Source organism: Taudactylus pleione, unplaced genomic scaffold (genome assembly GCF_031769625.1).
Source record: "Taudactylus pleione unplaced genomic scaffold, aTauple2 ptg000248l, whole genome shotgun sequence".
In the NCBI taxonomy this organism is placed as follows: domain Eukaryota; kingdom Metazoa; phylum Chordata; class Amphibia; order Anura; family Myobatrachidae; genus Taudactylus; species Taudactylus pleione.
Window position 1 is genome coordinate 2,914,680 of NW_028284650.1, and position 27,044 is coordinate 2,941,723.

A 27,044-nucleotide genomic window follows, 5' to 3' on the forward strand; every position below is an offset into this window, starting at 1 on the left:
ACAGACATGGAGTCTGTCCCGCCCACCACAGGGTGACACAGACAGGATGTCACACTCTGGCTAAGATGATTCTCCGCCATGAGATTAGAAGACGTGGACCCAGGTTGAGGAGGGAACAGGAGGTGAGGGACCTGGATTAATGTCTTCCTCATCCACCAGTACCGAATGCTGGCAAGACCTGACCAAAGGTGCCGGAGTCTAATCTACTGGGAGGTGTTCACCAGTGACCCCTCCAAGCGGGATATGGGCTTAAGCTGCACCCAGTAGGCAGGTCGCGGCCCTTTGGTCAGGTATCCGGCACAAGTGGGCAAAAATGGAAGAACACTACCGCAGGGCAAACACAGGAGAAAGATATTGGGGGATTGTATTGAAGTGATGTACAGAGAAGACACTTAGTGGTTTCAGTCGAAATGCTGGCACAGGAGATGGTATAATGAGCAGGTACTTGGATGATGTACTAAGTACACACACTGTGACTTTAGACGCAGCACTGACACAGGAGAATGGTATCACGAGATGGTACTTAAATGATGAACTCAGAACACACACTGAGGATTCAGACACGGAGCTAGCACAGAAGATGACTCTTAAAAGATTGTACTCAGAAGACGTTCTGAGTACACACACCGTGAAAAACACTATGGGGGTCATTCAGACCCGGTCACGAGGGAAGTTCGCTCGCAAGCGGGTCGATGTTTGGCGAATGCGCATGCGCACGACGGAGGGAGCTCCGTCGCGCGCATGCGCGAGACCCGGCGAGCGACGAGAAATACGTCGCTCGGGGTCTCGCACCAAAGGGGGCGTGCTGTCGATGGTGAGTGACAGCACGCCCCCTTTTGGTGGGCGTGCTGGGGGCGTGGCTGCCAGACGGAGGCGTTCCCATGGGAACGCCTACCGTCTGAGTCCGGCCCCACTGACATCAGTAATGATGTCAGTGGGAGTGATTTTGGATCTGATAGAGCCAAAATCACTCCTGGGCTTGCGGAAGCGAGACCCTACCGCAGGGTCTCGTCGCAAGCCCGATGGTCTTTGACCATCGCGACCATCATCATGGATGCTCGCATAAGCTGTGGGTGGTAACCCACAGCTATGCGAGCATCCATGAGGCCGCTCCAAAAACAGGTAGGAGGGCCCTGATTCAGAGCGAGCGCTCTGGTCAGAGCGTTCAGCTCTGAATCAGGCCCCATGAACAAGTCACTAGAAGGAACGGAGCTTGGGACCTGGAACGCTGCAACAGCAAGTAACACTGGAAGTATCAAAGTTTTACAAGCAACTTCCTGGTGCCTGTACAAATGTCGGTTCCAAACGTCGGGTTTGGATGCTGTGGATAATGGCGTTTTCAGATGGCGTCAACCTATAGAAGCCTATGGGCTTCTATTCGAAGAGTGCTGCGAGAGGGATCCGATCGGATCCCTCCCAGCATCCCCCGCAGCGTGTGCATCCTTCTGCTCATGCGCAGAAGCAAGCCAGATGGACTTCTGGTTCATAGACACGAAGTCCTTCACTTGCGAAGGACTGCTCTTACAGAGAGAGCGGTCCTTAGTGCATTATTTCATGCACACCAGCGTAATGAACACATGCATGCGCACAGCAGCGGGATGCATCGCATCCTGAATGTGCTGCGTCATGCATCCGATCCCATGTGACTTATCGCAGCATTGTGCAGGGGGGGGGAGTGAGCTTATGATGATGCACACTGATCCAATCAACAACTGCAAAGAGAAATAGATGTGACAGACTAGAGTGAGTTATGGGACATGGGCAATGTCCCTATGGGTAAGTCTCTCATACACCACATGTAGATCTTAGCAGGCCTCTGAAATCCATAGCTTTGATGTTATTATTAATGTCAGGGAGTTCCCTAAACTTCCTCACAAAGTTGACTCTTTCATTTGCCATTAAAGCTGTTCATTAGCTGAAGAGCAGTGAATTAGTTTACGTAAGAAGTGAACACGCCCATGTGCAGTAACTGCTTCTATGCCAGCTTGCCGTTACCCCCTCACTCACCCTTCCCCAGCTGTTCCCAGAAATATGGCCAGGGTTATTGTCATTTTTCATTGTGGAGACAAACACACAGTTGTCACTGGACAGCAAGGATTAGACTTGAAGCTTAATTTAAACAATCACTGATTAATTTGTAGGTTCTTAAAATGTGTAACTCAGAGAAACAAAGGGTAATACTTGTGATATTCATTGCAAGGCGCGCTTGTGCGGACCCTGAGCACTGTGCACGGATTAGGCGTGTATTGAGGCGCACAACGCGATCAATGCTGCTTTCACTCTCTTATGCACTTTGGGGCTCATGCTGAGGTGGTCGTACACCCGTTTGCTCAGGATAAAATGCAAATTTGTAACGTTTCATGCCAACAAAAACAGCGTACACCCACATCCACATTTGGTGCTTATGCTCCTTATACTTGAAAACCTGGAACAGTGGACAGAAGGGTTGTGGTAACAAGCCCAGTATAGTGTGGGCATGTTTGCATGTTCCTGTAATTCAAACTTGCCTACTCTCCCGAAAGTTGAGGGAGGATGGGGAGATTTGTGGGAAATTTGCGGGTCTGTGAGGAGGGGGCGGGTTAAATTACACTAGTCGCATCACGTAGCCCCACCACCTCATTGCGGACTCGCGAATCGTGGGCTTTCCTCTGAAGGGGCAGGGCCTAATGATGGCTACAGTCTGGCCTTGCCCCCTGAAGATAAGAGCAGCAACTGCTCTCCAGCTACTCCCGCAGAGGATTTGTGGAAAGTATGCTGTAATTGTGAATTGAGGCAGACTTGAATGGAAAAGCATGTAGCACACCTCCCAACATGACCCTCTCCAGGAGGGACATAATGCTCTGGTCCTGGACTTCCCTGGTAATTTATGATTGGTGGAGGCTCCAGAGGTGGGGCTGTAGTACAGTCCAAAATTCAAATAGGGGAGTCACACCAACTGCCAGTGAGTCCCAGCCAGTGATGTTTGGCAGTGTGTGAAATGACAGTTGGTGTGGCTCCCCTATTTGACTTTTGAACTGCGCTGCAGCCCCACCTCTTACCAGGGAAGACCAGGAACAGAGCATTGTGTCCCTCCTGGAGAGGGTCATATTGGGAGGTATGATGTAGGTATGTCCAGGGCCGGATTAAAGGGGGGGCGACAGGGGCGATCGTCCCTGGGCCCCCACACATTAAGGGCCCCCACACCCATAGGGGTTAAAGTGGACCGGAGGAGACGGAATCAGTTCCGCCTCCTCCGGCCACCCTAACCCCGGCGCCGCAGGGAGGCTTCATTTACCAGGCGCCCGCTGTAACCAGCGGGCGCCTGGCTCCCTCACCACAGCGGCAGCCGGAGTGAGAGGCTTCAGCTCACGTGAGCTCCAGCTTCCGGCTCACGCAGAGCACTATGGCAGAGACGTCACAACGTCTCTGCATAGTGCAGAGGAGCAGCCGGGCAGACTGCAAGGGACGCGGGGCTTTGCTTAAGGTAAGTACGAGCTTTATTTATTTTATTTTTTTTAGTGCAAGCGGCCTACTGGGGGCATTACTGGTGGGGGGCATTACTACAGGGAACATTACTTGGGGGGGAGCATTACACCTGGGGCATTACTCAGGCAGGGGGGAGGCATTACTACTGGGGGCATTACTGGTGGAGGGGCATTACTACTGGGGGCATTACTCAGAGGGGAGCATTACACCTGGGGTATTACTCGGGGAGGGGGGGGAATTACTACTGGGAGCATTACTCGGGGGGGAGGCATTACTCGGAGGGGGAGGCATTACTACTGGGGGCATTAATCAGGGGGCATTACTATTGGGGGCTCTACTAGAGAGGGAGCATTAGTATTGGGGGCACTAATAGAAGGGCATTACTACTGGGGGCATTTCTACAGAGGGCTCTACTAAAGGGGGAATTACTACTGGGGACATTACTATTCAGGGCAAAACTACATGGGTATTACTACTGGGGGATTTATATAGGGGGCATTACTACTAGGGCATTACTATTGGGCACACGCCCAATTACTACTGGGGGGCATTACTATTTGGGGCACAACTATAGGGGTATTACTACTGGGGGCATTAATACAGAGGGCATTACTACAGGTGGCACTACTAATGGGAGTATTGCATAGGGGGCACTGCATAAGGGGCACTACTACTGGGTGCACTGCATACGGGGCACTACCACTGTGGGCACTGACACTACTGGGGGCTCTGCATAAGGTCCCCATTGCGCATACCCCCAGTTTGTCACATTTAATAGGGGCCCCCACGTTTGTTGCCTAGGGGCCCCCACAGACCTTAATCCGGCACTGGGTATGTCTGAAGCCATAGCAACTCGAAGTGTCTGAGGAAAACTGATGAGAATAACGGTCACTAGCATTAGCTACCTGCTTCTGATTGGCTGATTGTGGGTCCTCCTCTGAAGCTAATTGGTGCTTTGCTCATTAGTCATACCTATATCGTATTGTTTCGTGGGTGGATTTTAAAACCTATTTTTATGTATTTTATTTTTTTGCTACTTTCATTCATACATGAGAAAGAATATTATATCTAAGTGATAAAATAATTGATACAAAAAATTCTGTGCTTATGACTTTTGGCCTGATTCAGAGATGGACACTATTCCGCACAGGACACTGTTGCCGCAGTTGAGTGATGTTCTGCTAGTACGCATGCACGAAAAGTCCTATGCTGTTTGCAATTGTGTACGGAATCTCTGGCACATGAGAAGGGGTTTGCGATCCCTGAGCTTATCAGGGTGGAGGCTGGGAGATGATCTAAAGTGATCCCAGGAAGAGGCCAATTCACAGGTGTGTCAGGGAATGCTGCTGCGTTCTCAAACACAAAACCACATCCATGTGTAGTTGGCTTAGAGGAGAGTAGCTAGAGTAGACCCTAGGCTCCCGCGAATGATGATGATGCGACAGATACTGCGTTGATGTCGGTGTGTTTACTATCTCCATCGCAAATGCACAGACCACGGAGCCTGACACTGGGAGTCTCACCGCTCCTACACTTCATCACATCGTTAAGCACAATATGAAGGCTGAGATTAGTATTTTATATATTCCCGCAATGACCGCTATTACCAGAGCGGCTGCCACCGTGGCTGCATTACCACCAATCTCTGAATCCGGCCCTTATTTGGGTGTAATTGTATCTAGCTGTAATTACACGTGGTGTACATCCGGCACAAGGATGCGGTTACAATCCTGACAACCGGGATGGCATCTGCCGGAACCCCGGGCACCGGAATCCCGATCGCTGAGACAACACCGGCGCCGAAATCCCGACATGACTCGGGTTGCTGACGCAGGGATCCCGGCAGACGGCATCCCGATCGCAAGGACACCGGGGAAGGGTAAGTATCAGCCGCAGGGGGGAGAGAGTTAGATTCAGGCACCACCGGTAAAGGGGGGGGGGGTTAGGGTTAGGCACTAAGGGGGAGGGTTATGGTTAGGCACTAAGGGGGGAGCGTTATGTATAGGCACTTACCGGGAGGGTTAGGGTGCGGGGTAGGGAGGGTTAGTATAAGTGTGCAGTAAAGGAGTGTTAGGGGGTAAATAGGACAGGGGAACACTGCTTATCGTTTCCCTGTCGGAATTTGAACCATCGGGATGCCGCTGTCAGAGTACTGACAGCCGGCATCCCGTCCATCGGTATTTCATACCGATTCCCTGGCGCATATGCCCCTATTGCAGAGCTGGGCATGAAACTGCTCTTTTTACAGTGTGGCTTTTCAGAACTTATTTATGCAGCAAGGACCCTTCACGTTTGTGCTTCGTAAATCACCTCTATATACTTGTCTGATGCATTTTAATACTGAGTAACCTTTCATCACTATATGATGCCTGTTAGATGTGGTTGGTCACCTATTTGGGCCCAAAAATGGCCTGATTGCAGAAACTGCAATGTGTATTAGCACCTCTATTCCTTCAATAACCAGAAGTCCCATCATTCACTACTACCATATTTATCTTTAACTTTCACTCAACTGCACCAATTATCTGTCTTCATTAAAATAATGATCATTTATTTATAAACAGACATCAGCTCTTTAACACTTACAAAGCACGGTAATCAGGGGCGGATCTAGACTGTTCTTTAGGGGGGGCGATAGGCGCTGGACGCGAGCCAATAGGAGCTTGGGGACCAGCAGCCAATCATCAGCGGCTGCTGGTCCGCAAGCTCCCATTGGCTTGCGACTAGTGCTAGATTAGAATGAGAGCAGAGCTGTCATTCTCGAGGGCTGCTGCGGACGGTTGGGCGGCCGTGCGGCAACAAATTCAAAGCTCCTGCCACCCGGGCCCCCCTCCGCGAAAACCGGACCAGCCCATCTGGCATTTGTTAGGAGGGGTGTACAGAGATAAGGTTTAACAAGTCCTATATGAGAGCCTTCTGTATGTAATGTTTGTGTAGTGATATTATAGCTGTGCACCTGGGCACTTACACACACACATTTACACATACACACAAAGAGCAGAATGGGTACTGCGTAGTCGCACACAGACCCTTTAATGCCTCTGCCTGATTGACAGGCAGAGGCATTTAAGGGGCGGTGCGGGGGCGGGGTTGGCCGGCATTCCCGGAAACGGGAGCGTGTCCTCCCCATTTCCCGGGAGTGGCCAGTCCAAGATCTGCGTTGATCAATGCAGTGTCCTGTGCTCGCAAGCTGGCCGTCCTTGCTGCATTTGCATAATAGCAAGGATCGCAATTGCAAAGCTGCCTGCATGCAATTCCGATCCTGGCTGAATCTGGCCCTATATTGCAATAAGCTCATCTCTGTTACTTCTGGTGCTAGCCTGTGCAAAGGTCACCTTCACTAATAATGATCTAATACCCATTTTGCAAGGTTGTGATGCCTCACATGATATGGGTAAAAGGAACAGACTCTGGTGTGGCCCAGTGTGTAGTGTCAGGTCTGAGAACTAAGGCCCTCATTCAGAGCCGCTCGTTAGCGGCAGTACGCTCGTTCCGAGCGATGTTTGCACATCTGCGCATGCGTACGGTTTTTAGTACGCATGCGCGAACCAGTCAGTGCGGCCAAAAATCGTTTGTACGCTATATAGCGAGTGCCTGCTATTTTGAGTGACAGAATGAGGCGTATGTGGGTGGTAACAGGGGAAGGTGCTTGAAAATGGGGAGTGGAGATCCGAACGCAGGCGTGCTTAAAGGTCAAAACGGGCGTATTATGGGTGTGCATAATTAATACAGCAGCGTCATTGACCACGTCACTGGGTTATTTTATAGCCAGAACTGCTCGCAAATTTGTGGTAGCAAACACCAGCCACAAGAATAGCGAGCAGTTCATACGCTGGTCGATGTACTCGATTAATCTAATAAATAGTGGACATGACGTATGGTGCGAGCGGCCAGGGGGCGTTTTTAACAAATAAACGAGCGTATGTTTTGCTCGCTCGTTCAGACTTAGAGGTGTGAACAGACTGCAATTTGCGAACGGATCATTTGAATAGCCACCCCTTGTTTTTGAACGAACGACCGCAAATAGCGAACGGCTCTGAATCAGGCCCTAAATGTTTACCTTGGTGCCAGGCAGGGCCAGATTAAGGTCTGTGGGGGCCCCTGGGAAGCAAACTTGTGGGGGCCCCTATATACCACCGTCCCCTGTAGTAATGGCCCTTATGCAGTGCCCCCAGTAGTGGTCCCCCTATGCAGTGCCCTCACTAGTGCCCCTTATATAGTGCCTCCAGACCCAGTAGTGGTACCCCCCTATGCAGTGCCCCTTATATAATGCCCCAGTAGTGGTCCTACAGTGCCCCCAGTAGTGCCCCCAGACCCAATAGTGGTCTGCCCTATGCAGCGCCCCTTATATAACTCCCCAGTAGTAGTCCCCCTATGCAGTGCCCTCAGTAGTGCCCCTTATATAGTGCCCCCAGACCCAGTAGTGGTCCCCCCATGCAGTGCCCCTTATATAGTGCCCCCAGTAGTCCCACCTTATGCATTGCCCCCAGTAGTAGCCCACCCCTATTCAGTGCCACCAGTAGTTGTCCTATGCATTGCCCCCAGTGCCCCCATAAAGCAGCCCCCCCTATGCAGTGCCCCTTACACACACACAAAAAAAACACAACTTACCTGAAACCCCGCTCCTGACGCGACCGCCACTGTCCGCTCCGGCTCCTCTTCTCCTGCAGTATGGGAGAGACATTAGCGTCATGACGTCACTCCCATCATCACCTGGGTGGAGCCGGAAGACTGAGCTCATAAGTGAGCTCCAGCCGGCTCCCTCCGTTGAAGCAGCAGCCAATGAGAGTCTGTGTAGTGTGGCCGCGCTCACTGCTGTCTACACTACACTAGCAGCGGGGACACTAGCGGCGGGTGAAGCCATCGGCTGCACCGCTGCTAGTGGTGGCCCCTCTGTGTGTGTGGGCCCAGGGACGACTGGCCCTGTCGCCCCCCCCCCTTAATCCGGCCCTGGTGCCAGGGAAAACAACCCTGGCTTTCCAGACAAACTGTCACAAACTGTGCTAGAGACCTCCGTCCTAGACCACTGCATCTTCCCATATACCTGTGCCATCTCTGCCCGCTGAGCCGTTGGCCTGCTGTTCCGGTGGTCTACGATGCGGGGCCTCTGTTTGTGGATCATCTCCAGCACCCCGCTGTTGCCTGTGTCCCTCTGCCACAGATCCATGTGCGCACGGCGCGCCAGTATACAAGTTTCCCAGAACATGGGCGCAGCCATCTTGAGCCAGGTCAGGTGATACTCAGCAGCCGTCTCAAGTTGCTTCAGCCAATCCGCTTCAGCCTGATGGTATAAAAGACCTTCCTGTAACACATGCCGGTTGCCAGTGCAACAATGTCCATTGCTGCTGCATGACCTATGTTCCTGAGCTCCCGTTGTGATACCTATGCTTCCTAGCATAGCAAGGCTGATTCTCAGTTCTTACCTATGTTCCAGAGTTCCCTGTGTGTTACCAGTGTTACTCCAGTCCGGAGTCAAATTCCAAGTTCTACAAGTTCAATCCTCGTTACTCCAGTCCGGAGTCAAATTCCAAGTTGTACAAGTTCAATCCTCGTTACTCCAGTCCGGAGTCAAATTCCAAGTTCTAAAAGTTCAATCCTCGTTGCTCCAGTCCGGAATCAAATTCTAATTCTTCAAGTTCATTCAGTTCCAAGTCTACAGTCCCTTTTCCAAGTCCAGTGACTATTCAGAGACTTCTGTTCCACAGTTTTATTCAGCATCTTCTAGTTGCATTATCTCTGCACAGAGGACTATATTATAACATCTGATATCACAGTCTCCTCTATTACTGTATGAGCAGAAACTACATTAAACCATCCAGTTTCAAACTACCTATTGGTTCAGGTGTCTCTGTCTTACAACCCAGTTCGGGTACACGACTCCAAGTTCCCCAGTCCGTGACACAAACTTTGTGAATCAGCTACTTTTCAGCTACAGTGGAAATACCTTCAGGGTCAAACTATCCATGTGGTAACAAGGGAGTCTAAGTACTAAGGCACTTTACAGCGTTGGCAGTGTCACTATGTAGAGCGGTCACTTACCGTCAGCTGTCTTCCCCAGCTCCACTGCATCTACTCACTGTAGAAGCAGGAAGTGACCTCTCTGTCACTTTGTCCGCTTGTCAATAAAGTTTTTTGGGGAAAAAAGCCACTGCGGCAGATGGACGGGAGAGAGGGCGAATCCACATCTCTGCCGTATGCTGACACCGTAGAGGTGGGCAACTTGATGTTCACTCTCCTCGGCGGATTTGTTTAGTACACAGAGCATTAGATGGCTCCTGTTTCGCAACTATAGCAGGTGATGCAGCAGCGGCTTTTTCTCCACAGTAAGTGGAGTCTTAGCAAATGGACAATTCAAAGAGAATTTTGCGCTCCACTGAAGGAATGCACCACTTATTTGATAATGTATTAAAGAACAGGCATGATATTACCCTCTTTCTTCTGTATCATCAAAATGTTCCAACTTTCCAACTTTCCGAAAATCCTCTCTAAGGATAGAAAAACAAAGAAACAAAGGTCTTATAGTGTACTGTATTAAGTTAGATCAAATAGTCAAATCTAGAGGGGGCAGATCCAAAATCCAAAACTATACAGATTTCTACTGTGTGTATGATGACTCAGTCAGGGAACACCCAGTGTATATGATAGAGCCATTTATCTGCGATGCTCACATCAATGCTTACATCAATCCAAATTCTCCATACATATAACGGTAACCCTGTGGGGGAGTTAGGGTTAGGCACTAGGAAAAGGGTTAGTGGTAGGGATTAGGGCTAGGGATAGTGGAGAAATACTCATCTGAATACCGGAGGATCACAGCTCTGACCCAGAAGTCACAGTCACATGCCCGCCGGGACCTGGAAGCCTCACTGGATTCGCTGCAGCTGCTGGGAGCATAGTAAGCCATCGCTGAGCCACCAGCAGAGATATGTCGACATTTCCTCACTGTCTACATAATGAATGTCGACATTATGACTTCAACATATCCTAAGAAGAAAAAGACTGAGCAAAACTTGGATAGTGGGTATGAAGCCTGACAGTATGCACCTTCTCTAACCCACACATGGACAAGGGGCTGTAAAATGTACTCAGCACAGGTCCCCATTTTGAGAAACAGTGTCACCCCAAAGCAGGATTATTGGACTTATGACACAGGTGCATTGCTATACAGTCAGCCCAGTCTGAGCAAGCCGCATCCGTGTCACTGGGCCACAAGTATTAGCCTGCGAATTGCGGCAAGTGCCGAGATTTTGTCGAATTACAGCAGCCGGAATATTTAAAGCGGCAATTTTTTATTCTTTTTATTTTTTTTAATGGCAGAACCAAACTATTCTCCTTCTCAGCTGCTGCACTAGATGTTTTTCTATTAAGGAAGTTTGTTTAAAGGGGGCACGTTAAGATCGACCAGTTTCTTCGGACCCAGGAGAATGGAGGACGCTGGCTAGGCTTGGGCAGGTTCATTTATTTTGGTTGAAATAATTATTAACTGTATTAAATGAGTAAAATACTCTGTAGACACAGATCAGGGGCTTACATCATTTGTATCAAAGTTTCACTTCAGTGGAATTGCCTAATAATAATGAGCAACCGAGAGCTCTGTGTACAGCTTGTGTAAATATTTATCCATGACGATATATAAATGTTTATTACACAGAATGTGCATATTATTGTGGGGATGAGGATATTGCTGTCAGGAAAGTACTTTGTGTATATGTTTTATTTTTGGAACATGCTAGATTAAAATAATGAATTATTGCACAAATCTTTCAGCATGAATACAGTTGGAATATGCATCCCTCTTTGTATGCGAGTGATCACCTGTGCTTTCACGGGATAAATAACAGTAATTATCTAAATGTAAAGCACAACAGAATATATTGGTACTACATAAATAACAGTTAATAAATATAGTGGTGCTACATAAATAACAGATACTACATATACTGGTGCTATATAAATAACAGATAATACATATACTGGTGCTACATAAATAACAGGTAATAAATATACTGGTGCTACATAAATAACGGTTAATAAATATACTGGTGCTACATAAATAACGGTTAATAAATATACTGGTGCTACATAAATAACAGATAATACATATACTGGTGCTACATAAATAACAGTTAATAAATATACAGGTGCTACATAAATAACAGTTAATAAATATACTGGTGCTACATAAATAACAGTTAATAAATATACTGGTTCTACATAAATATCAGTTAATAAATATACTGGTGCTGCATAAATAACAGTTACTACATATACTGGTGCTACATAAATAACAGATAATACATATACTGGTGCTACATAAATAACAGGTAATACATATACTGGTGCTACATAAATAACAGGTAATACATATACTGGCGCTACATAAATAACAGTTAATAAATATATTGGTGCTACATAAATAACAGTTACTACATATACTGGTGCTACATAAATAACAGTTAATAAATATACTGGTGCTACATAAATAATGGATAATACATACACTGGTGCTACATAAATAACAGTTAATAAATATACTGGTTCTACATAAATAACAGTTAATACATATACTGGTGCTACATAAATAACAGTTAATAAATATACTGGTGCTACATAAATAACCGATAATAAATATACTGGTTCTACATAAATAACGGTTAATACATATACTGGTTCTACATAAATAACAGTTAATAAATATACTGGTTCTACATAAATAACAGTTAATACATATACTGGTGCTACATAAATAACAGTTAATAAATATACTGGTGCTACATAAATAACAGTTGATAAATATACTGGTGCTACATAAATAACAGTTAATAAATATACAGGTGCTACATAAATAACAGTTAATACATATACTGGTGCTACATAAATAACAGTTAATAAATCTACTGGTGCTACATAAATAACAGTTAATAAATATACTGGTGCTACATAAATAACAGTTAATAAATATACTGGTGCTACATAAATAACAGTTAATAAATAAATCCTAAAGGGTGAGGCTGTAGTTCATTTGTCGAATGGGAGGAGGGAGAGACACACCCTTTGCAAGGATGCAGGGCTGAAACAGGGCTCTATGCCATCCCCTAAACCCACACGCCATGATGTCATGGCTGGGGGGCGGGTCCACCGGCTCTAGGTAGTAGACTAATGCTCTGTGTTTAGTGGCTGGTCTGTACTACTAGAGCTTACTTACCTACTCTCCCAAAACATCTGGGAAACTCCAGAATATCAGGTGGCTTTCCTGGACACCTGGATATGTAGGTAATGCTCCTGCATGCCCCCTTATGGCCGCTCGCTGCTACCCACTTCCTGAGTTAAGTGGGAGGTCCGGACAGCTTGAAGATGCGTTTCATGCTGAATGCTGTTATTTGGCATAGTAGGGGGTGGAGCAGCAATGGCAGTGCCATGATAATGCAATCACAACACAACGCCTTCCGCATTGTCAAATAGCTGCACCAAGCCCTCCCCACACCGCAAAGCCGATGTTTTGATACTAAAAAGCCCTAGAAACTTGTACAGTATATATGTTACACAGTGTGTACACAATTGAGATTTATGGTATCTTGGAAAAGTACTGGGCAGTGACTGGGAGGTGGCTAAACAGATGCATGGTGATGGTCCATCTTATGGGCGTGTTATGGCGGTGTCGCGGGCTTGTCACTAGGGGTTGCATACACAGAATCTTCATCGTTCACATTGGAGGCCGTTCTCCGATGGAAAATCTGCATCTGCTGTAGAACTGGTGCAAGTTTCGATGGTGATGTCTATAGATGCACCAGGCGGCATTAAAGCATCTGAAGACACTCAAAATGTCTGTCTCAGTACTTGCACAGTCAGATACACGGATGTACACCAGGGGTGGGGTTTGCAGTGACATTTGTATAAAATCACAGATGGGTGACCGCCAAAAGAACAGTCGCAGCCATTTCTGTGTCCACCTCTAATTCAGTCTCACTGTGTTTTCCAGTATACAACCCCATCTTCAGGAGTTCACCAGGGGCCACGACCACAGACCAGCAGCATCTCTTGCCATCCGGGACATAACACTGCCCTGTAGCAGATCTGCCATGTCTCTGTGAGCATTCTGGTACGTCTTCATGCATATATGGTTATGTCAGTGTATGTAAGAAATGGGCCCATATCAGGTGTTGCTTCTAGAATCATCATCAATAAGAATCATTTTGCTTTTAGTAGACATTCTACTTTAATGACTCTTAATTATGTCTCAAATCATTGATGGAGAAATGACCCAAAACAGAGGATTACAATCAATAACAGTTATACAGATTATTACAATCAATAACAGCTATACAGAGGATTACAATCAATAACAGCTATACAGATTATTACAATCAATAACAGCTATACAGATGATTACAATCAATAACAGCTATACAGATGATTACAATCAATAATAGTTATACAAAGGATTACAATCAATAACAGCTATACACAGGATTACAATCAATAACAGCTATACAGATGATTACAATCAATAACAGCTATACAGATGATTACAATCAATAACAGCTATACAGATGATTACAATCAATAACAGTTATACACAGAATTACAATCAATAACAGCTATACAGATGATTACAATCAATAACAGCTATACAGATCATTACAATCAATAATAGTTATGCACAGGATTACAATCAATAACAGCTATACAGATGATTACAATCAATAACAGCTATACATAGGATTAATCCAGATAAATTATGTTTGTACTGCTGTGGGAATTGCCTTAATCTGACATGAACTAAACAGTGTTAATGTTACGGTCTCCTAGGACTCACGGTGTAAGACCTCTAGAATCACTCAGGTGAGGTCTTCACCAATAACAGCCACCCGCTATTCCCCTAGAACTGGACACGTTTGCCAGTTCACAGATGGCCGTCTGGACTTAACTCGAGATAGTAGAGGCTTACACGGTTATCCTAAGGCCACAGGATGTTATGCGACTGGTAGTGAATGGAGAAGGTTAGGTAACTTCAATGAAGTTTTCAAGGAAGAACTTAAAGAAGTAGAGGTGCAGCTTGGACAGCTGAGATGCGGCCACATAGTTGTAGCGTAGACAGGCTGAGATGCTGCCTAGAGAGCCGAGGTGTGGCTAATGAGCTGGCATGTATTCAGACTGAGCTGCGGCCTTCAAGGCTGAGATGTGGCCTTGAGGGCCGAGGAGCGGCTATGACAGCTGAGAAGCGGCTTTGAGAGCAGAGATGTTAACAGGCTGTAATGCGGCCTTGCGGGCTGAGGTGCGACTATATAGCCGGGATGGCTTTGCTGAGAGATGGTAACAGATGGCCAAATGAGCCACGAGGCCGCAAGGACAGCACGACCCAGATAACTCTGTATACAGTGGTATCTGAGAACTCTAAATGGTGGAATGAGAGTATTAGACAGAGTCCATGAGGCAATGACAGAACAGGCACAGACGTGCAGGATCACGACTGGCAGGAACCGGAAGGACACGTACAAACACACTAAGGGCCTCATTCAGAGGCGGTCGTAGGATGCAAGTGGTCGTTCTGAAACAGGGCGGCCGCCTCCATGACGCCCATTAACACCCACAGCTCTAACGACCGACAAGGGTGATGGTCGCGATGGTCAAGACCATCGGGGCTTACGACGAGACCCTAAGGTAGGGTCTCGTCAACCATAAGCCCCAGGGAGCTTCCTCTCTGATCGAGCAGGAAGCTCCCCACTGACATCACTGATGATGTCAGTTGGGCCGCCCCCAAACGGCAAGCGTTCCTACTGGAACGCCTCAGTTTGGCCAGGCACGCCCCTGGCCCGCCCAGAAAACGGGGCGAGCTGTGACTCAACATCGACAGCTCGCCCCGTCTACGACGAGACCCCTAACGACGGGTCTCGCGCATGCGCACGACGGAGCCGGCTCCGTCGTGCGCATGCGCTGTGGGGCAACATCGAGTCGGTCACGACCGACTCTGAATGAGCTCCTATATCCAGCAATGAACCAACAACCTTAAGAAAAGTGCTGAACCAATGGATACGAGAAAAGTGATTAATGGAATCTACAGGTGAGGAGAAAACGTCATCCAGTATCACGTGCAGTAGACCGACGTTCCATTCTCCTAGCAACTGGAGATGCCGTCCCAGTACGGCATGTACGTTGGTTAGGAGCAGAATTCCGGGAGTGTGACTGGTGACCTGGAGGAGAGACACCCGGAGCACGGGTATGTAACAAGGCGCGCTGGCGACTTGTAATAGTTACTACGCTGTGAGCATCACAATAGAAAAAGCCTCAATGAGCCAAAAATGGACGTTTATGTAGTTAAATTGTTTTACATACATAACAAGTCCCAGAGTCCCTAAGTGTTACTTATTCAGTCTTTAAGGTATGATCAGAGCTGCAGTAGGTACAGTATACAGCAAGATAAATTTACCATAGAGACTGGAGTTCTTGCTGCATCCACCATGTGTTTGATGCTGCTGCCTGGGCTGTAAGTAAAATGCCATAATTTACATTCTCATGGTCACCTTGTGTGCTTGAGATGTCGTCTATCAAATTTACAAACACAATCAATATTAGTTGCTTAATAAAATGTAAATATAATTGACATAACAAAAAATAATCCCATATCCATGATTGGTGGTGGAGTGCTACACTGCATCATATAACCACACGGGCTGATTCTGAGTCAGGCGTATCCATGAAAGTGGAGACACATCGGGTGACTTTCTGCTGACTGCGCTTGCATTGAAAACTGCAATCGGGCTCTGCACATGCAACACGTAGGGCAATGAGCATGAGAGGGGTGATTTAATATATGTAGAAAGCTTAACATACACGTGTACGTGTTAAGCTTTCTTTGGAAGCATGTGTACAAAGTGTCTGCCTCTACAAAGTGTCTGCCTCTACAAACTGCCTCTACAAAGTGTCTGCCTCCGCAAACTGTCTCTACAAAGTTTCTGCCTTCACAAACTACCTCTACAAAGTGTCTGCCTCCACAAACTGCCTCTACAAAGTGTCTGCCTCCACAAAACGCCTCTACAAAGTGTCTGCCTCCACAAAATGCCTCTACAAAGTGTCTGCCTTCACAAACCACCTCTACAAAGTGTCTGCCTCCACAAACTGCCTCTACAAAATGTCTGCCTCCACAAAACGCCTCTACAAAGTGTCTGCCTCCACAAAATGTCTGCCTCCACAAAACGCCTCCATAAAATGTCTGCCTCCACAAACCGCCTCCACAAAATGTCTGCCTCCACAAAATGTCTGCCTCCACAAAATGTCTGCCTCCAAAAAACCGCCTCTACAAAGTGTCTGACTGGTTTCTACTGAATTGTGATGGTTCATGCCCCACTATAAAACTGGTGCAATGATGAATGTCATATCTATGCAATTATTACATGATTATATAAACATGCTATATATAAGCTATTGTTACATGCTTTATAAAGCTGTATAAGAATTATGTTACAAGCATACTTGCATATTCTCCTAGAATTTCCGTGAAGCTTGGAAATTTGAATGAGGTAGCTCTGCTCCTGGAAATTGGGCAACCACCGGCTTCCAACTATTTCTCCGGGGACATGACAAAGCGATTCACTATGGATCATGTCACTGTGCCCCAGCATATCGCAACACTATTTTGTAAGAGAGGTGCCGCCGTGATATAATTTATAGTGCAGACCCACACCTGTCCCATCTAGACTTCTAAATCCTTGGATCTCTTCAATTCAGGAGTGTTCACAAGTATGGAATTCACATAGTACAGTCTCTCCACTGAATCATTCATAAAACCTATGGAATAATGACAATAAAAATGTTTGCTTGAAGCTTTACTTGTCTTAATATGTACCAGGAAGCTGGTCTAAGCAAATATAAGAAAATGTGTAACTCAGTGATGTCACTACTTCCAAGTGAATTGATAAGCTCAATCAGAGCAGGCTTCAGGGGATACCTGTGTATGGGGCTCAGACTGACAAGGAGCCCTTCGCCCATCCATGATCCAGAGTCTCCCGGCTGAAAGGAGGGGGTGGGGTGCAGCCACACCTCCAAGATGATGTGGGAACACCCCCTGCAGCATGTAAAGGGGATCGGTATGAAATAACGCCGGACAAATCCCGACGCCAGAAGACCGGCGCCAGTGAAGATCCAAACAGCTCTAAAAGTAAGTATTAACTAACCTAACCCCCCTAACCCTCCTTTAGGGGTGCCTAACCTCCCTCCCTAGTGCCTAACCCTAACCACCCTCTAAGTGCCTAAACCTAACCCCCCCTTCCCTGCAGCCTAAACCTACGTCTTTCGGACGGGTGCCTAACCCTAACCTCCCCCCGGGGGTGCCTAACCCTAACCCCCCCTTCCCCTAGCCTAAACCTAACCCTCCCGTGGGGGTGCCTAACCCTAAGACTCCCCGGGAGTCCTAAAACCTAACCATCCCCCCACCCAAGGCTGTTCACGCCCGGCGCCTGGTTTACCTTCGTTCAGTATGACGGGCATCGGGCTCCCGGCGTAAGTCTATTGACAGGCGTCGGGATTTCGACGCCTGTCATTAGTACCTTGCCGGGATTTGACAGTCGGGAAGCCGGCGGTAGGCATTTCGACCGTCGGCTTCCTGACTCCATCCCATGTAAAGACAGCTCTCGTAACAGGGCTAGGCCACAACCCCAGTACCATGCCCTGTCAGTTCTCCCAGTGGCCCTGGGCTCAATACTGATTCAGTTTATAAAAAGGGAGATGTATCAAGCTTTTGAGAGAGCTAAAGTTAATAAGTTGCACAAAATAACTAATCAGCTTCTAACTGCCATTTATTTAGCAGTTAGTGACAATTGGAAATATTTGGTTAATTTGGCCAACTTCTCCACTTTCTCTTCAAAGGCTTGATACATCTCTACTTAAGTTACTGCCGCCTCTGTACTCGATAGCAGTGCTTAAACAACAGCTCTACATAATACATAACAATCACCATAAGCAACATTGCTAGTGAAATACAAGAAATAGAAGGTGCCAAAACAAGCAACGGCAACAGCAGTGTTGACAGAATGATACATTGTGGTGATAATGATACATTTTAATAGTGATAAAATTAAATTTTGCATAAATGAAAAGTTAATAGTTTTTCCCTTTCCTATAAATCCAGCAGGAGCCATTATGGGAACTGGGGCATTGTCAGGACATGTTACTTCCACATGATGAGCCTAGGAGCCATGGTGAGGGGGCGGTGTATCAAACAGGATGGAGGTAAATGACGAGGCTGACTTCTGTTAATCTCTTAATTGCGGCATTTACCATATGTCACACGACATTCTGACAAGGAAAGTACTGTAATTATTACATACTGCAGAGCCGAATATCAGCTTACAGAGTGAAAGCAAAAGAGTGGTAAATATAATTACGCAATTTACGTCTAAGGGCCCTGATTCGGAGATGGACGGTAATGCAAACGCAACTGCATACTCTCACGGATCGCAGCTACTAGAATATGCTAATGCCTTCCGAAGCGTGAGATATGTCAGGCTCTACATATGAAGCGACTCTGGTGCAAATTTAATGCACATGTACAGTAAAACAGAGCGCAAATTACTAAAAAATATACCACCTATGGCCAAGTGTTCATCAAGCCATATATGAGGTTATACAAGGAATTATATGGAGTAATAAGAGTAATGGTAGGGAAAGCTTATCCTAAAGGTGCCCATACACAGTACAATTATTTACCCGATATGGACAGTTTTGACAGGTTGTACAGTCCAATTGTATGAAAATAGGTGTTTTTTTGTGTGTTCTGCAACCCCGATGCGCGTCCCCACCGTCCTCTAGTTGGATCGCAGATCAGATGGTTTTGCAGAGAGGTCTCAACCGATCATGGATGATGTGACACACATCGTATGTACTTTTGTTCATCTGCGATCCGGTGTAGGATCTGTGATGTCCCTGGCCACTCCTCGCCGCCAGTTTTGCTGCATATGATCTACCTTATACGATTTCAAATCATGTACGATAGATCAAATCGTATGGTTTTATGTGGAATCGTTGCATTTTAAACACAAATTATACAGAATCTGAGGGGAAGAATTTTCAAAGGAAATCGTATGCGACATCAGATGCAATTACAAATCGCACTGTGTATGGCCAACATTACTCTTGACATTAGTAAGATCCAAATTGGGAAACAGGGGGCGTGACTGCATCATAGTGGGCACGGCCTCATCACTCAGGGGGTGTGCTTAACACTTCTGATGTGGTGGCCTGCCCTCCCCTCTTACAAAAATACAATTTTATTGCCAAGCACATTGGAAGCACCTTTCTCAACTGTGCGCCGAAAAATGTCTCCCAACGTCCTGCAAATTCGGAGACAGTGGGACTGTCTCCTCAAATCGGAACTGTTCTAACAAAATTGGGATAATTGAGTGGTATTATGGGTTATATAGAGTAATTGAAGAAGTAGCGGGCAGGGGTTGTACAGTATTGCATAAATAAGGCTAAATACAGAATGTTAAATGGAACAGTAAAAGGCATTTTAAATACTGTACTAGTCTATATAAGAATTGTTTTCCTTCTAATGAGTTATAATATAGAAGTAGTGAGCACATGTAAAACAGTCATGAAAGAGTTACATTAATGTCATGCTATAGCCAAGGCCAGTCAGACACAAGAACAGAAAACCTTGATATCAGTTTGTCTTGTTTAGTACCTGTTAAAAATTAAGCCATACCTGCTGACTTTCAGCTCCCTCCTTCTGGGACGGAGCTGTCCGGGTTCCATGGCGGGGGGGCGTGTCGTGGCAGAAAGGGGACGTGGCACTGCAATGCTGCAGCATTGGGTGTAGAGCATGGGGTGTCATCGCATCATCGTGGCTCCGCTCTCTCTTCACAATACAAATATTAACGGCATTGTGAAGCAGGGGGCGGGCCATGATGACACGATTCAGCACCCGACTTTCAGGAGGCTCCCAGCCGAATCGGGAGGGTAGGCAAGTATGAATTAAGCTGCAGAATAAACTCTATTAATTTGTGTTACGGCTGTGATAAGCCAATTAATTGTGACCAGTTCCTCTGACCTCATACAGATACCAGCAAGTATAAAACTGCATCATAAATGGAGCCACAGCGCCGGACAGAGCACGCATAAAACTGTGTCACAAATGGCGCCACAGCGCTGGACAGAGCATGCATAAAACTGCGTCATAATTGGAGCCACAGCGCTGGACAGAGCACGCATAAAACTGCATCATAAATGGCGCCACAGCGCTGGACAGAGCACGCATAAGACAGCATCTTAAATGAAGCCACAGCACCGGACAGAGCACGCATAAAACAGCGTCATAAATGGCGCCACAGAACGGACAGATCATGCATAAAATAGTGTCATAAGTGGCGCCACAGCACCAGACAGAGCATGAATTAAACAGCGACATAAAAGGTATACAAAGAAATGCTGGAAAACTGTCTCTCCTGTTTATTTTGAGATGTTTAAACTTTATTTACAATTTTATTCTTTTGCGCAACAGGAAAATCCCCTGATTTTCCTACGCTGTCACACTGAGGAAAATAATTCTAAACTGTATGAAGTCAGCTGGTTTCCAATAGACATGCTAATTCGTAATCATATGTTATCATTCAATACTTCACGTACGTTAGGCCATTTTGTACTTACTGTAAAAGTCTAAAACTAGAGTTAAAAAACACTGGAACAGTTCAACTGTTTGTGACTTAGTTATACTGTACAGCATTCTCTAGAGGGGTTTGATCCAGGACTGCTCGCACCCACATTACATTATAGCTGGCAGCAATGACAATAGACTTCCTTTGTGCGATGGATGTAATGCTTCTATGAATGATCCCAGTTCCGCTGTTCCTCTTCATCTGGGAGAGATCAGGGCTGTGTTTATAGATTCTGATGCTCCAGGTCATTGCTAGAAATTATACCCTACAAACATTACTGTCACATGGGACTGTTCCTTCATACTCTGTCCTAGATTTTTTTTTTTTAAAGGGATCTTTTACTTCTCAGATATATATTTGTTTTTATGCCTTCCTACTGTATTGATTTAAATCTATGGCTTAACTATGTTTTTTTTTTTGTTCCAATGAGTCCTGTCTGTTATATTATACTCTATTATATGTTATATTATTATATTGGAAGCTGTGTATTTTTTGCCCTTGGATACAACATAAATTGGCTCTGTGATTAGGGCAGATCCAAGACATACCCAAGGGCCACATTAACAAACTTTGCTTTGATGATCTAAAAGCTTTGGTGAAGAAAAGAGATATAAGGCAGAACGGAGTAATTTGATGCTGCAGACGTGTGAGAACTAACCATTGGGTCAAAGGTCTCTGAAGACAAACAACCCCTATAATTGGGTAACAAACATCAGTTCGCAAAATAAGATGATAAATCTGAAGACAGTAAGTAAATGAGCTAGTGGCTCTAGGCAGGATGCTGTATAATCACTACTACAGGATTACAATGTATTATTCTATGATGTCCAGGCTCTACAACGTCCTTTGATGTCACTGAGACACTGTGGGCTGTCAACTCTCATTAGCAGCCATCGAAGTAAAATATGCAATCAAACAGTAACAATAACAGTGTGAAATGAAGCTGGTTATACACTATACAATACGTTGTACGATATATCGCTCCAATCGGAATGCTATATCATGCGGATCGTTCAGTGTGTATGCCCGATCTGTCGTTCACGGTGGTCATTCACTCACTGCATCGTCCCATCTGATGTCCTGCACAGCAGATGGGACAATGCAATGAACGAAGCTGGTACATGCAAGTAACGATACATCTCGCCGTCATACATCGGATTGTGCAGTGTGTACGGCACATGAAATGTATCGTCTCATTGCGTCGTTCCATGGCTGAGCACACCCATTGTATAGTGTGTACAAACATTATTATTCTTTATTTATAACTGCTTTGTGCAATGTAGTGGGGATAACTCCTTTCATGATCATGTTATTGCCAGGACATGTCCCTGCCACAGAGCACTGATCCCTCACCTCCCTAGACAAGTCGTTGTCAGCAGGTCCCCTTGTGGCTGAGCTAAACCTGACGCTGACTACATCTATGCGCCCTGCAAGTTTTCCTTCCCCAAACTAAACCTCAGGTCAGGAAAACTTGCTTACAACAGATCCCATAAAAAAAGAAGCAGTCTGCCCCTCCCCCCGTCATAGCAGCTGCGTTGAAATTGTAGTTTCCATAATTAGTTAGATAGCAAAGAATAGTGACTTGTGTCTACAAAGGGGAGGCAGCAGAGTCTGTAGGAGAAGGAGGTGGAGACAGAGAGGGGGAGTCATGGGCTGAGTTTTCTCTCTGTCCTCCTCCACTCTATGTCCAATGCTGCTGAGCACCAAAAAAGACACTTTTGTCATACCCAACGCCCGGTGTTGTTTTTTTTATTTCACTTTTTCCCACTATCCCCCTTTTTTTTTCTCCAAAGCCACTGCCCCTCCTTGGTCTCCCACAGAAGGTCCCAGAGCCAAAGGCAGAGGAAAACATCTGGATTTTGTTTTCCAAGAAGAGGGGGAAGGAGTGAGACAGCAAGAGAGAGAAAGAGAGAATTATGGGTGTAGTGAGCACACCCCAAAAATCCCCCTCTCTGGCAGGTTGGAAGTGGGAGAGGGAAGGCTGACAAGTCTCTAAGATGCTGGCTTGGAGCAAAGGATACAGAGTACAGCTCAGGAGAGGAGCAGACCTGTCTGGACCCCCTGTAGATACAGGTCTCTGGATCATGTGCTCGGGGTGAGGGAGCTCTTTGGAGGAGACTTTGCTGTGGGATTTGTAAGTGCTGACGTTTTTGGGTGCTGGGTGCGCACAGAGGAGAATAGCACCCCAAAACCATCGACATCATCTGCTGGATGTAGGCAGCAAGCGACTAAGGTAAGGAGAGGATTTCAGCAACTATATACATCTACCCCTATATATTGCAGATGTGTTTCTGTAGTTAAAGAAACATTAAAACAACTCAAAGTTCCGAAACTTAGGATATAAGAGGCGCATGTACTGCTCATTGTGTTACTGCACTCGGAGGGTTAACCTACTGCAACTCTAATTGTCGCTGAACCACAGGAACCAGCATGCCCTGTCTGCCATGCAGCGACTTGTAGCTGGAGAGCCACTGTTAGCCATATAAGCCTGGGGTGGGAGTGTGTGACTGCAACCCTGTGTGGTGCGCTGTTGGTTTGGAGCGTGTGGCTCATTTGGAAGAGGTGCGTAAACGGTGCCAGGTTGGTAGGTTCTGCCTGCAGGAAAGGATATATGCTGTGATATATAGATTAAACGATGGTTAGGGAAAGGTGGATAGAACTCACGGACCAGTGAGAAGTGTGGAAGCATACAGAGATATCCCCACAGCACCTGGGATTCCCCAGCTCTGGTGAGCAGACAGACCGGGGAGGGCAGGCAGACAGCAGGAATGAAGGTGTGTGTACAGGTGAGGACTGGAGAGAAGGGTGTACAGTACAACTGGTATTGGGATAGAGGTGTATATGTGGTGTGAGATGGAAGGCGATACCTATAGAGCAGGGATACATCTATTATTTTATTAGATCCTGGGACATATAAAACAACAACTGAAAAATGATTTAAATAGAAACTAAGCAGACAAGTGATAAAAGATGAAGTAAATGTATATGAACAGAACTAATAACATAAAAGATAAAAACATGTTCTAAATGTTATGTAATGAGAACTAAGACAAACACATTGTGCCTATTTCCAGGTGAGTGGAAGATGTTTGCCTGTTTTGTAACTTCTGATAATACTGTGCACAATACAAAACAAATATACAGGCTCATTTACTAACCACAGGAGTGTGATACTATACCACAAATCCTTCTTTGTGATGTCAGGCGCCTACTTATGAGCAGTTGCCCTGTGTTTTACCAATAGGCATCTGGATTTGCTGGCCAAGGTGGCCGTATCTACGGGTGTGCAAAAGTTTGCACTGTATAATGTGATTCTAGAGCTTTCTTTGGTGAAACAATGAAGGATAGAAGCCAATATTCATTTTGCAGGATTGGATTATTTGAGTAATCTATGAGTTTGGCGCATGACCGTTTCCTTACTGCTAAAGCACTTGGCCCCCATTTACGATGGTAAACACCAGCGCAGTTCTCCGTTTAGTATCACTGTGATACAAATGAAAAATTTACTGGTATTTACTAATACTTATCCCTCCGGCGAGGTCACGCGAAGTCCTTGGCGAGGTCCTACGCTGGGCTGCTGGCATCCTAACGCTGCCAGTGACAGGGCTCCGGTGTTATGCGCATGCGCGATGGTCCATCTGTGCATGACATAGGGACCCGGCAGTGCCTGGAAGACTTTGCTGAAGCCGGAAAGGCACCGCCGAGTCTCCATTGTCAGCAACGGGGACTGCATCGCTCTCGCCATCTAAAAGCTGGCAAGAGCAATGCTTGACAAACAGCGATAATCTTAGATTACCGCTGTTTGTTAAATCCAGAAAGAGTGGCATAACCCCTTTAGCGAGCGCTCAAGGGGTTATGCTTGGTTATTAAATGGGGGCCTTGATGTTGTCGCCACCTCTGTGATTGGGCCTCGTTTATCTACTTATAAATACATACTTTTCAAACCTACCCTCCAGGAGATCCTGAAAGGGGTGTCCAAATGGGAAGGGGCGATGTGCATCATTGCCGCGCTAACCTGGCTGCACAATGCTGTGATTCATACAATTGTGAAACGCGTTAAATGGCCTCCACCCCAGTCACTTCACTGGAGAAGTTGGCTGGATCCAGTAGGGTGGTCTGCTCTCCTGGGAATTCACGCCACAAAATTTGTGAGGTACGTATATACTTATATATAGAGGCAATTTGCACCTTTCAAGTTGCACCTCTATAAGGAAACGTGTTTCTAGACGTACTGAGAATAATGTAATAAAAAATTTCAAACACACAATATGTCTCCTCACTCAAAAATGAGGCGAAATAGAGCAGTATTTTAACAAAAAAATGAAACGTTTAAATGGACAAAGTGGGTGCTCCTAAAGTGCTATAAGGTTGGACAGGGACATTTTACTGATTTGCACATTTTCCCGAGGAGGAGATATAGGGAGAGGTTATATGGAATAATAGGAGATATAGGGATAGGTTATACGGAGTAATAGAAGGAGATATAAGGAGAGGTTATATGGAGTAATAGGAGGAGATATAGGGAGAGGTTATATGGAGTAATAGGAGGAGATATAGGGAGAGGTTATATGGAGTAATAGGAGGTGATATAGGGAGAGGTTATATGGAGTAATAGGAGGTGATATAGTGAGAGGTTATATGGAGTAATAGGAGGAGATATAGGGAGAGGTTATATGGAGTAATAGGAGGAGATATAGGGAGAGGTTATATGGAGTAATAGGGGAGATATAGGGAGAGATTATATGGAGTAATAGGAGGAGATATAGGGAGAGGTTATATGGAGTAATAGGAGGAGATATAGGGAGAGGTTATATGGGGTAATAGGAGGAGATATAGGGAGAGGTTATATGGAGTAATAGGAGGTGATATAGGGAGAGGTTATATGGAGTAATAGGAGGAGATATAGGGAGAGGTTATCTAGAGTAATAGGAGGAGATATAGGGAGAGGTTATATGGAGTAATAGGAGGAGATATAGGGAGAGGTTATATAGAGTAATAGGAGGAGATATAGGGAGACGTTACATGGAGTAATAGGAGGTGATATAGGGAGAGGTTATATGGAATAATAGAAGAAGTTATAAGGAGAGGTTTTATGCAGTAATAAGATGAATTATAGGGATAAATGGAGTAATAGGGAGAAGTTATATGGAGTAATACTGTAGGATGAATTATAGTGAGAGGGTATATTTGGTAAGAGGAGGAGTTACAGGGATTACACAGTGTAAAATGTTACATAAAGACTGTTCTGTTACTCCTGTAGTTAAGGTTTCTCCACAAGCCCAAATAATTTTGATTGGTTCATTCTAGCTAAAACTTGTTCCAATATAACAATATCTATGTGAAATTTCACATTGTGGTAGCTGGTTGATTTACCTAACATGAATCAGGGAGGAACCCTGTGACATTGGGATCAGAGACAAGAGTTCAGAACAATTAAGTTAAGCCAAGTTGTGATTAGTTCCATTTTAATTCAGGTCTTGTATTTTATTATCATAAATACAGAGCTCCACCATGTTACACAGTCGTTCACAAAGAATATGTAATCATTCATGTAATGGTAGATGGTCTGTCAGAGTGATAGTCTAGCTGGGAGACAGAGAAGCAGGGAGAGGCTGTGACACGGGAAGATGTACGTTAAACAGAAGCATGTTGCTATCAGTGTGATGCTATTCATGGTATCATCGGCTCCTGCACAGGGAGAGGCCTATATGGAAGTTTCCCACTAGTGTCAAAAGCTTTTTTTTACCAGTAGTGAAAGCAGCTATGGGGATGGCAACCATTGGGTTTAGTGACGCCATACTGACTTCCGCTTGCTTTTGGATACTGCTTGCTCAGTGTTAAAGTGTCTCACAGGATGAAATACATGGTCTACCACCTCCTGCACAGCAAGGAACGCTCCTAGAAACTTACATTTTCCTCCGTTTCACCTAA

The 27,044-nt window shown here is 45.7% G+C and overlaps 1 protein-coding gene across 1 annotated transcript in view; it reads left to right on the top strand.

Annotated features, from left to right (window-relative positions):
* The first annotated feature begins 22,824 nt into the window (after positions 1–22,824).
* S1PR2 (sphingosine-1-phosphate receptor 2) overlaps positions 22,825–27,044 on the top strand; it is a 58,966-nt gene continuing 54,746 nt past the window's right edge. The window contains exon 1 of the mRNA XM_088479865.1: positions 22,825–23,346. The gene's annotated coding sequence lies outside the window, so the exon portion shown is untranslated. The remainder of the gene's footprint in view (positions 23,347–27,044) is intronic.